The following is a 15,408-nucleotide window of genomic DNA, read 5'->3' as shown; positions in this document are numbered from 1 at the left end:
TTTATATAAGAACAAAATGATGAGTGATATGGGGATTAAAGTCAGGAGCATCATCCTACTTCACCTTCCCTCCAACCAGTTTCTCCAAACTCCCTGTCCCCACACCCTTGTGTTCCCAATTCCTTTCTTAGTGAATGAAGAACTTAATCCCAAAGCCCTGGTACAAACCCCAGGGTTCTCTCCTTAGGTCTCCCTTCCTCTCCCCCCACACCCTATTCCTGGGGAGAGCAGGCACCTTGGTTTGAATGCACAGGAGAGCTTGCAGCGGTGACAGACACTGAGGGAAAGGCCTCACCCTCAGGGACTGGGATGTAGGGGTACAGCGTAGTGACATGAGGGCCCCGATAGCCTGGGGTACCAAAATGGGGCCCTGGTGTCAGAGGAACAGGTGCAGCTCCCCCTGAGAAGGCAGACCCAGCAGTATCAAAGTCCTCTGGTTGGAAATAGTCGCTGCTTAATCGTTTGCCCTTCTGGCAATGGTTGCAGAATGGCACCGGAACCACGTCCTTCTGTAGCCCAGGCTGCTGGGCGAAGTGGCTGATGTGCTGCCGAGTGGGCTTCGGGCACTGCAGGAACAGGCTCTCCAGGTTGCCTCTCACTCAGTTCTCCATACTCGTCCACTTTCTCTTCTGGGCCTGCACTAGGGCCTCTGCCTTGCATATCTCCTGCAGATTTCGTTGTTGTCAGTTTCCTCCACCCACTTCTGCAGCAGAGGCCACAGCTTACACCTGTTCTTTGAAACTGAGTTGCAAAGCCTCAAATTGACAGGTGGTCCTTTGGCTGAACACCTTTCCAAAGAGTGAGCCCAGGTGAGCCCCACATTGGTCTGGGTATATCCCAGGGTGATCCTCTTCTGCTTTAGGAGTTTGGCAGATTGTTCCAGGTCTTTCTGAAGAGCTTTGATGTCCTGGGACTCCTCAGGGTCCGCTCCAGTTTCTCCTTGCCCAGCTTCATGGTGCCTGGGTGGGGCGGTGCAGTGGTCCGGGGAGGCCCCCTCGGTGTTGCTCTCCACCCTGGTTCCTGCCTCGCCCTCGGGCTGAGGCACCCTCCAGGACACCTCAGGGCACCGGCCCCACTCTAACCTGCGGTGCAGAGCAGGCCATCCCTCTGCACAAGTCATAGAGTGAGGGCACAGGGGAAGCCCCCACACCTCGCGCTGGGCACAAGCTCCAGCCAGATTCCTGACCCACCCGGAGGCCCTTCGAAGCTCATCCAGGTCCCAGGATCAACCCAGCCTGGCTGTGGCCCTCCCTGCTGATGGCCTGCACCGCCCAGCAGGGGAGAGAAGGCCTGAAGGAAGTTTTAAAGATCCATTAGTGCACTAATAAAAAATCTTTCTTCGGGAAACAACTATGAAGGTACTTTTTATGTCTTCTTTGTGATTAGGGGTGAGAGAAAGGAAGAAACATATGTTTTTGTACATATATATTTAAGTTTGTACTTAAAAACTACCCCCTGAGTTCTTGATTATCTCAAGGTGAAGACAGTGTTAAATTACTTGTGGTGATGGCCTGTCAGATTGAATATATAGCAGAAGGACAAGGCAAAGGGTAAAATGGATTCAATGCAGACTGAGCTGTGGGGTTTGAGACTGCCCTACAGGAGCAGACAAGGGAGGTGAGGATGGTGTCCTGCCTTAATAAAACCCCACCTGTAGAACGTGGATGGCTTTCTTTTGACTCCAAACTGGAGTCTCTCTTCTCTGTGGTGATTGGCATGTAGGGACTGGTACTCCTATGAACACACATGAAGGAAACAGGCATCTTAAAAGATGAGGATTTATGTTCTCAGAATAAACATCGGGAAGTATCAAGTTCAGCCCCCTGGAAACTACAAGGGTCTGTTGTTATATGATAGGACCTGGGTTTACTCAGAACTCACAGGACATGTAAGGTTTTAAAACAGATGTAGTTGGTCAGAAAATGGTAGCAATTTACACCAAAGGGACTAGAAGGGAGGATGGAATCAGATAAACTCTTTAAAGCATTAGAGATTTTTGAGTCTACAGTTGCCCTGACTAATTTGGTAGCCACAGTGGCTATTGAGCATTTGAACTGTGGCTGATCTGATTTGAGATGTGCTTGCATCTCAAATGTAAGATGCAAAATGTCTTCAAGAAAATAGGTTCTGAAGACATAGTTATGAAAAAGAACGTAAAATGTCTTGTTAATAAAGGTTTCATACTGCTTATATGTGAAAATAATAATATTGTGGAAATGTGGGACTAAATAACATACTGAGTTAATTTCACCTGTTTCTTTTATGTTTTTTCTAATATGACTATCAGAAAATTTTAAATTATTTATGCAAGAAAATTTTATATTACTCACATTTACAATATACATTATCTTTCTATAGGGTAGGACTGCTCACAGGAGCAAGCCCTCTGTATTTGAATGTGGGTAGATATAAGGAGGATGCTCCTGTTAAGAATTTTAAAACCTGTGTTTCTAAAATAAATTCTGTAAAATGGTGTAACAACATAGCTTATTATGACGTGGAATTGGCTATGCCATAGGTTAAGTAGCTTATCCCATGCCTTAATAACACTATTCAGTAAGATCCCATGTATGTATTGGCTTGGAATAGAAGTGTCCTATACCTACCAAAATGAAAAGAGAAGGAATGGATATAAAGAAACTGTTAACACTGGGGAATAGAAGCCATTCATTCAATACATAAAAGTACTTTTCTGCAACTCCCACAATTAGAGAAATTTCAGAAACAATTAAAGGATTTGGCAGTCCCTGATGATGATTCACTCTGAGAAAGTCTATTGTCTTAAAGAAACCTCCAAGAGAGTCAAAGAAGCATAGGCTTTAATGGGATGTTTGCTATTTGAGGACTGTGTTCTAGGTAATTTCCAACATGCTGAGCATTTCCTTCATTTTTCTCCAGAGGAGTCCTGCATGAATTGGGTCTTCAAAGAGAAAATTTTTTATTTCCATATGAAGTCAGTCAATGTCCCCTCCACGTTAACCCATCCTTCAAGGAAAGACACCTTCTTAGAAGACTGTTCTACCACATTGCTCATCACTCCCGAGATGTTTTTCAGTCCCAGTGTAATTATCTCCATGATGGAGGAGGCTCCAGATGCATTTATTTGCCCCTCTCTGCGACTGGAAAATGTATTCCATACTCAGTTAAAGTCAGTAATTAAAACGACCTAATCTGCATTCACTTTGTAACCAGCGGCTGAAACTCCCTCTCTGTCAACCCCAGAGGTGGGAGGGCTGCTGCATTTAAACCCACACTGAAGATCTCTGATTGGCTGGTGCACAGTTAGAACAGGTGAAATAATCTAATCTGGAATATTGCTCTCCTCACCTTTTTTTAATAAAGATTTGCCTCACCACAGACCTTAATATAACAGCAGTAAAGGCAAGAGAGGAAATTGGAAACACGGCCAGGAGTGTGCCTTATGGTTCATAACAGCCCCAAATTGTAACTGTTTATTAAAACTAACACCCTTTTGTGAGTGAGGGTGTGGATCAAAATATCCAGTGGTTTCTCTTCTTCAATATTCCCTTTTTTTATAGCACTGAGTTTAAGTTTCAGTTTTAGAGTTTCATTAAGTTTTTTAAATTGTTTCTGACTGAAACATTGACTTTAAAAGGCAACTTGTCCGTAATTTGTCCCTGTTCCTTACTTCCATTATTTATTTCAATCCGTAGGAGATGTCTATGGATGGATGACCTCTTGGGCCACTGGGACAAGAAAGAGTTAAGGCAGGTGAAGGACCAGAGGAGTCAGAAGTCCAGAGAACTGCCTCACAAAATACAATTAAGGGCCTTTCCCAGGCCCACGGTGCTCTGGTGCTGCCAGAGGTAAGGAGGCCGAGCACAATGTTCTCCTTGTCCACACACCTCCCTTTTGTTTCAGCAGCATTTTGCCTCCCACACATGCAAAAGTTTGAATTTCCTGTTGGCTCTGAGGTGAGATTTATAACATTTATTAAGGTTACTATTCATTGTGAATTTACTGGGCAATAAGCCTAAGAGCTTTTAGGGGTTTAATTGCCTATGTTTACGGGGGTTGCAAAGCTCCCCACAGAGTCACTGTCAGCCAGGTTGGCCAAATGTGGACTTCTTGGAGTGCCTGGGGCACATGTCCTAGTCCAAGGGGAAGGTCAGGGAGAGCTGAAGGGCTCTGAGGAGACAAAGCCCTCAGGGCACGAGATTGGTTTTTCTGCTCTGGCTGTTTTGGTTCACTTCCCGCTGGCTCATCTACCTCATTCTGGCCAAGTCTGAAGACACATTTGAATGTTCCGTTCTCTCCAGGAAGAAAGAGAAATAATTTGAAATAATTGCATAAGGGAAGGAGAGAGGGAAAGAAGGGCTGGCGGTGCAAGTGAACACACATTGCAAACGTAATATGGGCTACATAAGCCGTCTCATGTGTATTGTCACGCTTAGTCTTCACAGCAGCCCTGTAAGGAAGGACTCCCACTCCCACTTTACGAATGAGGAAATTGAGGCTTAGAGAATGAAATCACTTGCAGAAATGAAGACAGCTAGTGAATGGAAGAACCAGGATTTCAACTCCATTTTTTTGTGGCTTCCCAGTCCTGGTTGGGAGCTCCACATTTCGTTCACTCTTGTTTAGCCCTTAGTTGCCGCTCATTTAACCTAAGCAATTGGTTCAGGTGTGTCATCAGGACATTTGAAAGTACAAGTTTAAACTTACTTTTAAGATGTTGGGTTTGTTTTATTGCAGAAAGGTAGCTTTTTTGCAACAGCTTTAACCTTTGATCTCACCAAACCGTTGTAGAATGGAATGAATGCATAAGAGTGGAGTAAAGTCAACTGAGCAATGCTATGGGCCAGGCAGGACAAAGGGACTGTAAAGGGTCTGTCAGTCTCCGAGAGGGAGAGCTCCTGAGGCAGTTTACTAATTTGATAAAAGAGTGGGGAAAAGTTCTGGTTCATTTCATCCATTCATTTATTCAACAACTATTTGGTATGCACTTACTGTGTGCTAAGCACTGCATTAGGCATGAGGGATGCTAGATACTTCAGCACTCTGCCTGCTCCCTTCCTGCTGTGCAGAGGCCACAGGATGCTGCTCACGCCCTGTCTCTTAAAGGCTCTTTCAAATCTACCCAAGTTCTGTCACAGTGACAAATTTCTCAGGTTTCTTAAACAGATGGTTTAACAAAGGGAAGAAACAAAGTAAAAGAAGTAAAAGAGTTGATGAGCAGACAGTGTACTCTTTATGTGAAAAAAATAAACAAACATATATACATATACATACATTTGTATATAGGCTTAGCGCTGGGCTTCCCAGGCTGCACGGGTGGTAAAAGAATCTGCCTGCCAATGCACGAGACCCCAGAGATGTGGATTTGATCCCTGGGTCAGGAAGATCCCCTGGAGTAGGAAACGGCAACCCACTCCAGAATTCTTGCCTGGAGAATGCCATGAACAGAGGAGCCTGGCAGACTATAATCCATGGGGTTGCAAAGAGTCAGACACGACTGAGTGATCACACACTTACATAGTGCACTCTTCATATCTTCACATGACATAAATAAATTAGTCATATATATATACACACACATACATAAAGATGCATGTGTTCACACCTGTGTGTGTAAAACTAGCCTGATGTACAGTCCAAGATGCCATTACAAATTTGACTGGTCTTGTAACAGGCAGAAAACCTACCGGCACAGAGGACTAAGCAGTGGAGCCATCACTGTTGGAAATGTATTGTTCAGGACATTTGTTAACTTATTGATGCGGCAGTAGAAGTTGAATCAGATTCAGTTATTCAGTTGAAGAATAAATTGGAATATTTCGGTGCATTTCTTTAAAAAAAAAGCCACTTTAAGCTTATGTATTAAAATGACAAAGTCTTAAATAGGGGTCTCTTTTTCTAAACAAAAGATATGCAAATTGCAATTCAAGATTTATATTATGATAAAAACTGAAATACAAAAGAGTCATTATCCTGCAAAATGTAAAAGTACATTGCTTCATGAGTCTATAATGATATAATGGGATATTGATGTAATAAAAGGTGTCAGAAAGGAGACAATGACCTTAAAATTTTAAGTCAGAAACATTAGAATTGAACAGTAAGTATCTACCCACCTAACTATCCATCTATCTATTGCATATTTTAGAAATTTGAGGTGAGGAACAGTATATTTTTATCTGCTGGCGGTGTAGCCATAATAAGGGGTTTGGGGTTAGAGAATGGGAATTATTTTTCACATAACCATTCCAACTCTGAAACTGGATAAAGATTTTACCTTGAATATTAGATTAATAGGACTATCTTTCCTAAAAATCAGTGGTGTGTTATGAGGCTTGGAAATCATTCCTGGCCTAGCCACAGGACAGCAAATGTCAGGGACGCCAGTTCTCCCTGCCTAAGTATGAAAGACTCGCTCATGGTGAGTTTGCAAGGACTCTTAGTTTTTAAGATGATGGGAGCAATTTACAGTTAATCATTGTGTGTCACTGAAAAAGGATGGATCAACTTAAAGACACTGCAATAGAACACAAAAGATTTACTCTATCAAATCACAGGGAAATTGTAGGAAACTATTTATACTTGAAGTTATTCTACTGGCTTATTTTAAAAAGGGGAAGCATGTGTGTGTGTGTGTCTGTGTGTGTGTGTGTGTGTGTTTCAGGGGAGACACACTTAAAGTAATCAAGTGATACACCACATGTGAAGCAGACGCACAGGCTTGTTCCCACTACTAAACAGAGCAGAAGGCCTGGTTTAGCTTTATTTGGCAGGAATTTATATACTTGCTTCACTATTTGATCTTAACTTAAACAAAGGATGTTGGTCTCAGCCACCACTGATTTCAGGGTAACAGCCCTCTTTCTGAAAGGCACCGGAATTGTGACACTTCGAAAATCAGATGGTTGCACAGTATGGAAGTTTCTTAAATGTTTATTTATTGTAGTGAGCCAAACCCTCCTTTTCTTGTTTCGGAGTGTGCGATCAATTGCACTGAAAGCTGTAGGCAGAAGGATCTTACTTTCATACAATTGTCAGAACCTTGGCGAGGCCATGCAGAACAAACCCAAACAAACCAGGGACTCTAAATGAGGCCTAAGACCCTACTCTGAGCCCAAACTCCTGATAATTTTCCAGTTCAGAAAGTTGCTGAGGGTCCTCTGTCAGGGTGAGCTCATGGTTTATGATTTCAGAGCCTGTGCAACGCTCCCTTCTATTTCATCTTGACTTAATGTCATTAGTCTTCCTTCACAGAAACCTGAGCGCTCATTTTCTAATCTATCTAGATGATACGCTGACAGCATTTTCCCTGATCGAGACTTTACCATTTATGTCTCTGCCTCTGTTAATCATTTGCAGAAATGAGATTTATAGTAAAAAGGATTAAATCAATTCTGACTACCTCCCAATTCTTAGGTTTTCGGGGATTTTTGATGAACACAGAAACCATGGCCCCTCAGAGATGCTTTCCTAAGAAGATCTTTCTTAGCTCTGTGAGGTGGCCTTTCAGCGTCTCCGAGTCTCTGTGGATCATAGCGGGTCCACTTCTCCATGTTTCGTTTGGCAACCACGCCTCAGAGGCTACCCTCGGAGCAACTCAAGCTGCTTTTGATTGGAATCGATGAGCGAGCCATCCATTCTCTTCTCCTTCACTCCCCATCTTTCCTTCATTCTCTTCTTCCCAGTCCGAAGATGAGCACCCTTAGGAAAGGTATCAACCAACTTCGATTAAGTGTTTGTCTTTGGAGTTTCTCATCATGGGGTATATTGTGCCATTTTTAGCGGGCAGGGATTGAAGAGAAAAATTGCACTAATCGAAACTAAATCATAGTTTATTTTGTTCCTTTCTAATTTCTCTAATCTCTCACTGACTTGAAATTGCTTCCATGTGTCAGGACTTGTGCAAGGCCGGGGACTTTCACGAACATGCAGTCTTCCTTCTGTATTCGCAGGGGCCAGGTTCCAGGACTCCCGTGGATACCAAATCTGCCGTAGTTGAAGTCCCTTATACGAATATAAAATGACGTAGCATTTCCGTATAGCCCACACACACCCTCTTATTTACTTTAAATCATCTCTACATACCTAATACAGTGTAAATGCTATGTTCGTAGTTACCAGCACAGCAAATTCAGGTTTTGTTACTGAGAACTTTCTGGAATGTTTCTCCCATATATTTTCAGCTGTTTGAATCCACAGATGAAGAACCCGTACTCAAGTGGGTAGTTGTTCCCTTCTCCAGGGCATCTTCCCAACCCAGGGATCAAACCCAGGTCTCCCATATTTCAGGTGGATTCTTTACCCCCTGAGCCACCAGGAAAGCCCTATAAAAGGTCAAGTCAACTGTAATCATTTTCTTTCTCCTTCTCCCTTTGTTCCTTCCTTCCCTTGGTGGTTTTTTTTTTTTTTTTCTTTTTTCCAAATTTACTCTTATTATTTTGCTTAGTTGCCTTGGATTTCTTCCTCTGATCCTCATGGTGAATACAGGGATAGCATTTCCTGAGTTTTTTCCTTCATTCTGTAAATCCTGTTTATCCCACGAGCTGTGCTATCCAGCAAGGACAGTGATCATATTGACATATCCTTGGCCATGTGTCTAGACCAGAGTCAATGCCTTTAAATTCACTGAACCACGTACTCACCAAAAGTCATTCTAAATCATCTGCTCTATGTCATTCCATTTGCTGTCTACTGCAGTCTAGAAAATATCTGGACCATAGTATTCTCTGTTTGATTTCCTCTGTCTGGCCCTGTGTTCATCCCCTTGGTCTAGGTAGACATGTTGGCTTCTCTGGCTTTTACCTTTATTACTAGATAGATTCTAGGTCCTTCAACACAAAATGCAGATCTTTCAGACTCTCCCCTTTTGGGGCCACTCTTGGAAATGATTTAATACTAGAGATATAGTTAAGCTATACACCTAGAATCTTTTTACAGTACCGTCTTACTTGGTTGGTATAGGGCTTGCTGCAGCCCCTGGGTTTAAGAGGGTAAAGGTGAGTAACGTGTTACACATTTTGGCCTCAATTTGGAGTGTCTTTTTTCACTATGGTGAACTGGCTCATGTCTGTATATTTTAAAGTCATTGTGTCATTTCATTTCCACCCTGGGGGTTAAATATTTGTATGTGTAGGATTTGTATCTTATACACACAAAGATTTGATTGTCCAAGATCCTAGCAGTGGTTGCGTACACTGCGTCTTCACAGGGATTAGACTTGGAGGTGGTAGAAGCACCCTACAATTTTTGGACTGAGATAGTATGGAGGCCTGCACACTGTAGCCACAGACTAGGAAAGAACCAGAAAGTTCACCCATACTAGAAAGGTAAACTTTTGGCGATTCCTCAAGATGTGACAGGTTGAAAAGGAATATCAGAAGTAGGAACCAGGGTACCTCACTTTTTTGTTAGTTTGACATAAAGGATTTAGCAAGTAGGAATAGAATAAGAAGCACTACTAACTCTGGTTTCAAGGATCCGTTGAGTCACATTGTGTGGGGTGCTCACCGCCATCAGTATTCACAACAACACCTCCCATAAACACCGCATTCTGCTGAAGATGCAAATTCTTATAAAATACAGTTCTTCCTTTCCAAGAGCTTATGATGAATCTAAAAGAGACCACTACAGGCTTAAATGATAGAAACCACTATATAAGACTTGTTTGGACTATATTACGCTGAGGGTGCTCCAAAGACAGTATAGTAACTGAAACTGAGATGAAGGAGAACCTTGCTTAAAGATGCGGCCTACTTCACTGGTGTGTACCTGAGCAGTCTAAAGGGACTAATGATACTGGACTGTCACTATCTTAAAATTCTTAGCAATTAAATCTTGGAATGTATTCTGCAGGTGACACTCTAAGGTAGAATGGAGCAGGCACATGAACCGGGAATATACATATACAATATGCATGTCTGTCTGTCCTTGCTGCCCCATTCACACTTGGAATTCACAATGCCCCAGATGTGTGTACAATTCTGTTGGACCTACAATATGAGGGAGTTACTGTGGAAGACTCAAAGCAAGTACAAGGTCAAAATGCTATATCCATGACTATAAGCAAAGGAGGAGGGGATGCTGATATGTCCCGGTTGCTAGGTTTTTCATTCCACCAGAAGTTGCTTCAAACATAGAACACATAAAGAAGGCATGGTGTTCTAACAAATGCAAACAATCAAGAATCATATCATATCCTTCTTACTCATGTTACATCCATGTGTTAGCCAATCACTTAAGCTGAAAATGATGACACAGAAGTAAAGGAAGTGCTAGGGCAATCCAGAGTCCTTGTTTTCCCCTCTTCCTTACCTTTCCATCAGTCAATTGAAAGCACCATGTTGGTGAATGTGTCTGTATAAATAAATGTGATAAAGACAGTTGAGTTAGCTTTGTGTACCATTTCCACTCTTTGGTAGCAAAATACATATGCATGTACAAACTATGAAATAAAACTTATGCAATTTCAGTAATTCTGCACATAATATAAATACTTTTGTATTTACATTTTAAACTGGCATTGCCAATATAAAGATGAACAGTAAATAAAATTCATGCTAATAATTAAAAATCTTTATTTTTTTCTACTTAGAATTACATTAATAGAAAATTTAAACTATGACAATTCAAAGGAGATACCACAGAAGAAATAAAATTTTATACTTCTTCCTGTTTTTGAACAAAGGCCTCCATATTTTCACTTTTTGCTTGGTACGACAGACTATACATGCCCTGCCTGAGGGTCTTGATTGAAAGATGAAACTTGGGAAAGCAAAAAGCTTCTATTGGAAGGGCTACTTTTATGCCCTAAAATTGTTTTATCTGATTTGGTCCATGAATACCATAAGGAAAGTGTGAACACTCAAAAATATTTGATCTATTGATTCAAAGCTTAGAAAATTAAACCCACCCAAAATACTTTTTCATTTTAAATTTTCTCTTCTGGTTACTCTATGCTCTTTAAATTTTTTTATACATTCAATCTTTAAATCTTCATCTGTAACAGACTTAGAGTAAGGTATAGGGCAAGTCAACTTAGGTTCTTCTCAAAATGTTAAATCATTACCCATGACCTTAGTTGTCTCCAAAATTACATTTAAACTCCTGATTTTTCTTTGTAAGTTCTTTATAAACATTTATTTTAATTTCCATTCATTTCTATTCACTGACTGTCCATGCCCCTGGGTTGCTGTGGGTTCTCAGTTCCAACCCAGCAACCATCTCAATAGCTCCTTTATGGAACGTGCCTCTTCTACCTCTAAGTCACATATACCACCCTTTCTACCTAGAACAATCTCAGTGAGCCATCTGATTACTTCTATTTCTCCCTTCTCTCAATGCAAAAAAAAAAAAAAAAGGAGATTTCTCAGTCTCACTCCACCTCAGCTCCCCTACAGATCCACCAAAAGAGACAAAGAAGTACTTTATAACTATAAAACACTATACACACACAGAGCATGGCTATTAACATTTTAATTATGTTGAGAACAGTTAATACTTCTTTAAGGCTTACTATAGCCAGGCAGTGTTCTAAACCTTTGTGTGTATTAATGCATTTATATTCTCACAACAACACAGAAAGTTTAAGTAACTTGTTAAACAGCTGATAAGTGGTGGAGGTGGGATTCCACCCCAGAAATCCCCCATTTACCTTCCTAAGGAAAGATGTGGAAATTCTCAGGAGACCGTACCTTAGTGTGCCATCACACTGATCAATTAGCATGTACTTAAGAAGACTCTACTTCTATATGCCCAAGAGAAAAGGAGAGCAGAACACCCAAATTTTTATATTGACGATTGCTTGCCAGAAAAATCCACTCGCTGTTTGCCTCTATGTTTCTGTCTGGTTCAGCTTTGTTTTTTAATTCTGAAGCACAGACCTTCTCTGGGAAGTTAGATTTGGCTTTGATATTTCCACCCGAGACTGGAGTTTGGAGAGTGTGCTCTCTCCCACAGATGCTTACTTGAGCTGTGTGACCACCAGCCTAGGAGACTCCACTGCAATCTGCTTGGAACTTCCTACAGGACCACCCAGAAGCTGCAGCTGGTGCTGAGTACCACAGTGGCTGCCTGTTTACATGAGAATGTGAGTTGAAGGAAGTGGACAGTACCTGCTTTCTGCTGTCAGCCAAGAACTTGATTCCCATGGAATGATTTGATGTGTAATCTAGAAATATTCAAAAGTTTTAAGCCCCAACTATTTTCCAGACATGGGGAAAAAACTGGGGCAAAGGGGAGTTTCTCTCTGGATGCTGGCAGCTTCTCTCTGGTCCGGCAGAACCAGCTGTACGTCTGGGACCATGGGTCGGACAGACTCCAAATGTGCTGATCCTCAGATAGACCACGTTGAAAGAGCCATTTTCTCATACAAAGACTTTCCATTGAATCATGTCCTATGCACTATCTCTGGCTTCTCAGAGAGGAACAACACTGAACTTGTAAAGAAAACAAAAAGTGTCCTTAAAATCCTGGCCCATATCTTTTGCGGATAGCCAAGTTCATGCCTAGCTGCCCCAGGAGGGCATTTGGCAACAGTCGCAGAAGAAAGCTTTTCTGTCCTGATGAATAACAGTGTCCGGAAGAGCTGTCTTGCAGGGTGAGGGGTGCCTGTGGAAGGAAGGCAGAGTTTTATAGAGCTGTTAGCGATGCCTTTATAGCACACTTTAGGTAGCGGATTTTTCGCTGAACAGGTTATATTACTTCTGTGTTTTTGTAAATCAAACTCTTTTTTACAATTTTGTTTTGGAGCACTTCAGAGGGCTCGCAAATTAAAGAATTTCTAACATCTATTTCCACAGTAAATTCAGATTTTCAGAGATCAAGTTGCCTTAAATTGAGGGGGACCTGTATCAACAACTTGGTTCCTTTAGTTTTGCCCTTTCACCAGGGCCATGTCAAACCGTCTGGACTCCATGAGGCTAACATGCCCTGGGAAGGAGAAAGAAGCAAGCAAGCCACCTGGAGAAAAATGTTGCAAGTCAATGAGATCTCTCCTCTGTTGAAGGCATAAAGCGTATTCTTTGGGGTTGAGCCTTGAGAAGAAAAACACATTCAGATTTATTGAACTGGTACTATGCACCAGGCATTTAATTGCACAATAGCCCCATGAGGGTAGAAGATAATGAGATAAAACTTAATAAGCACCTACTAGCCAATGGGCACGAAGCTAGTAACTGCATTTTTAAATGTATTGTTTCATTTAGTCGTTATAATTAGGGTTGCCATAGTTAGCAAATTAAAATCTAGTTAACATCTAGTTACATTTGAATTTCAGATAAGTAACACATTCTTTGCAGTATAAATGTCTCATACAGTATTGGGGATATACTTATACTTAAAAATGTTTTCTACTTGAAATTCATATTTAAGGTGGGGGGCGGGGGGGTGTTGTATTTTATCTAGAGAAGGAAATGGCAACCTACTCCATTATTCTTGCCTGGGAAATAACAGGGACAAAGGAGCCTGGCAGGCTACAGTCCATGGGATCGCAAAGAGTAGGATACAACTTAGTGATTAAACCATTACCACCACCTGTATTTTATCTGGCAATGCTATTTGGAAGAATCCTAAGAAGAAATGATTATCATTCTCATTTTACAATTGAGGAAACTAAGACTCAGAGACATTTTTTAAAAATTGCCCACAATAATAAGTAAAGGTAGAGGAGTTGGGATAACTGTTTCTGTTTGATTTTAAACCCTATACTGTCAGCAACTATGCCATACCGTCCCCTCATCTAGGCTAATAAATACAGTCAGTTTTATTCAGTCAAATAAGCCGCCTCAAGAGAAAGAACTCTCTTCAATATTAAGTACTAGATGTTTATTAATGATCTTCATAATCCAAAGCCTTGTGCTAGAGCTGGAGACAAGAAAAGATGTATACGAGGATACTTTAAGAACCAGGACCTGCTCTCATAGGAAAATATATTGTAGTGGAGAAGATGAATGAGAGATAAGGAGAGGGAGTTGAAGGACAGGGAGGTGAGGGAGAAGGGGAAATGCTAAATATATTTCTAGTCAATTTCAGGTGTTTTAAGCAGGAACATCAGTGTTGTAGTCAACTCCGCTTTAAAAATCCTGAGGTCCACTTTAGAGAGCCTTGGTGGTATGGAGGTGGGGTCCTGAGGAAAATGGATGGCCGTCCTTAGTGTCCCCAAGGAGCAAGATTCCTATAAGAGATTAGCAGCTGCCACTTTGTGCTGTCACCAATGCCCAAGTCCATGGCTCCAGGTTACAGAGACTTTCAGAGTTGATGGTGGCTTGGCTATCACATTGCCCACCTCACTGATACCAGGGTCACTCTAGCAAAGCTGCCCAGTGAAGGCTACCCCTTCCTCCCTCAGCACTTTATGTGAAACCTGCCCATTCTGCCAACTTGTGTGAAGATGGCTGAAAGAGATGTGCTTAGGAAAGGCAGAATCCAAGAAAGCAAGTATTAGAAGCACAAAGAAATTAGAATCATCATAGGATAATATCTGAGTTCTTCCTCAAGCACTGTGTCGGATATTTTTAAAGTTTTATTCCTAAACATCACAAGAAAACAATAAGGTAGGAATTGCTCTCTCTTCCTTACGGATGAGAACACTGAGACTCAAAGATGGTGAGGGACATGCTGAAGGTCACACAGTAGGATGAAGAGCTATCTACTCTGAACCATGCTTTTTGTATAGCATCGAGTTCCCTCCTTAAAACAAAGAGAATGGGACCTTTTCCCCTGCAGGCAGGCAGGGAAATTCAACTAAACAGCAAGCAGAAAGAGATGATATTCAGGGCCTTGGTGAACAGAAATGGGGCTGAATCTAATACCATTCTCTCTTATCTCTAATTGAAGCTGAGGGTAGACATGCCTGTTTTTACAGCTAACATCAAAAATAGAAATCAACACGGTACAAATGAATATCTAATACTATAGCTTACAGTATGATTCTTTTTCCTATGTCATTTTACAAAATAGAAAAGATTTGGGAAGAAAAACTTAGACACAGAAAAGGCTTATGTCTTGATAGTAAGGACTGTTTTAAAGTTGAAGTTCTGGTTTTGATAAGAAAAAGCTTTTAAGAGTGCTTTTTATACAGCATTGTATATCTGTATTTATAGTCAATTCCTTCCTTCACTTTGCCTCTCTTGCGCTACAATGCTAACTTTCCCTTCATATTTTCCCAATGGTTAACATTCTGCTTCTGAAAATTATCCATTAAAATTTTATCAATTTTGTGTTTTGGTGAGACAGTATGAGGAAATGCCATTGTGAAATTAGATTTTTCTTTGACATCAGGCGCCCAGTCAGCAATCCAATCCCATGTGTTTCTATTGAGACATTAGGGTTTGATATAATTTTGGGCAGAAAACATTTTAAAAATGAAACAATTGAATTTTCTAGATGGTCTTGGGGACCACTTAGCTTAAGAGAATACACTTCCAAATCAAA

The 15,408-nt window shown here is 41.2% G+C and overlaps 1 pseudogene; it reads right to left on the bottom strand.

The window, feature by feature from the left end:
* Positions 1 to 212: 212 nt before the first annotated feature.
* Positions 213 to 15,408, bottom strand: part of LOC101113557 (POU domain, class 5, transcription factor 1-like) — a 69,439-nt pseudogene continuing 54,243 nt past the window's right edge.

This window comes from Ovis aries, chromosome 1, assembly GCF_016772045.2.
Source record: "Ovis aries strain OAR_USU_Benz2616 breed Rambouillet chromosome 1, ARS-UI_Ramb_v3.0, whole genome shotgun sequence".
Classification (NCBI taxonomy): Eukaryota; Metazoa; Chordata; class Mammalia; order Artiodactyla; family Bovidae; genus Ovis; species Ovis aries.
The sequence above is the reverse complement of the archived record's forward strand: the minus strand, read 5'-3'. Positions and strand labels throughout refer to the sequence as shown.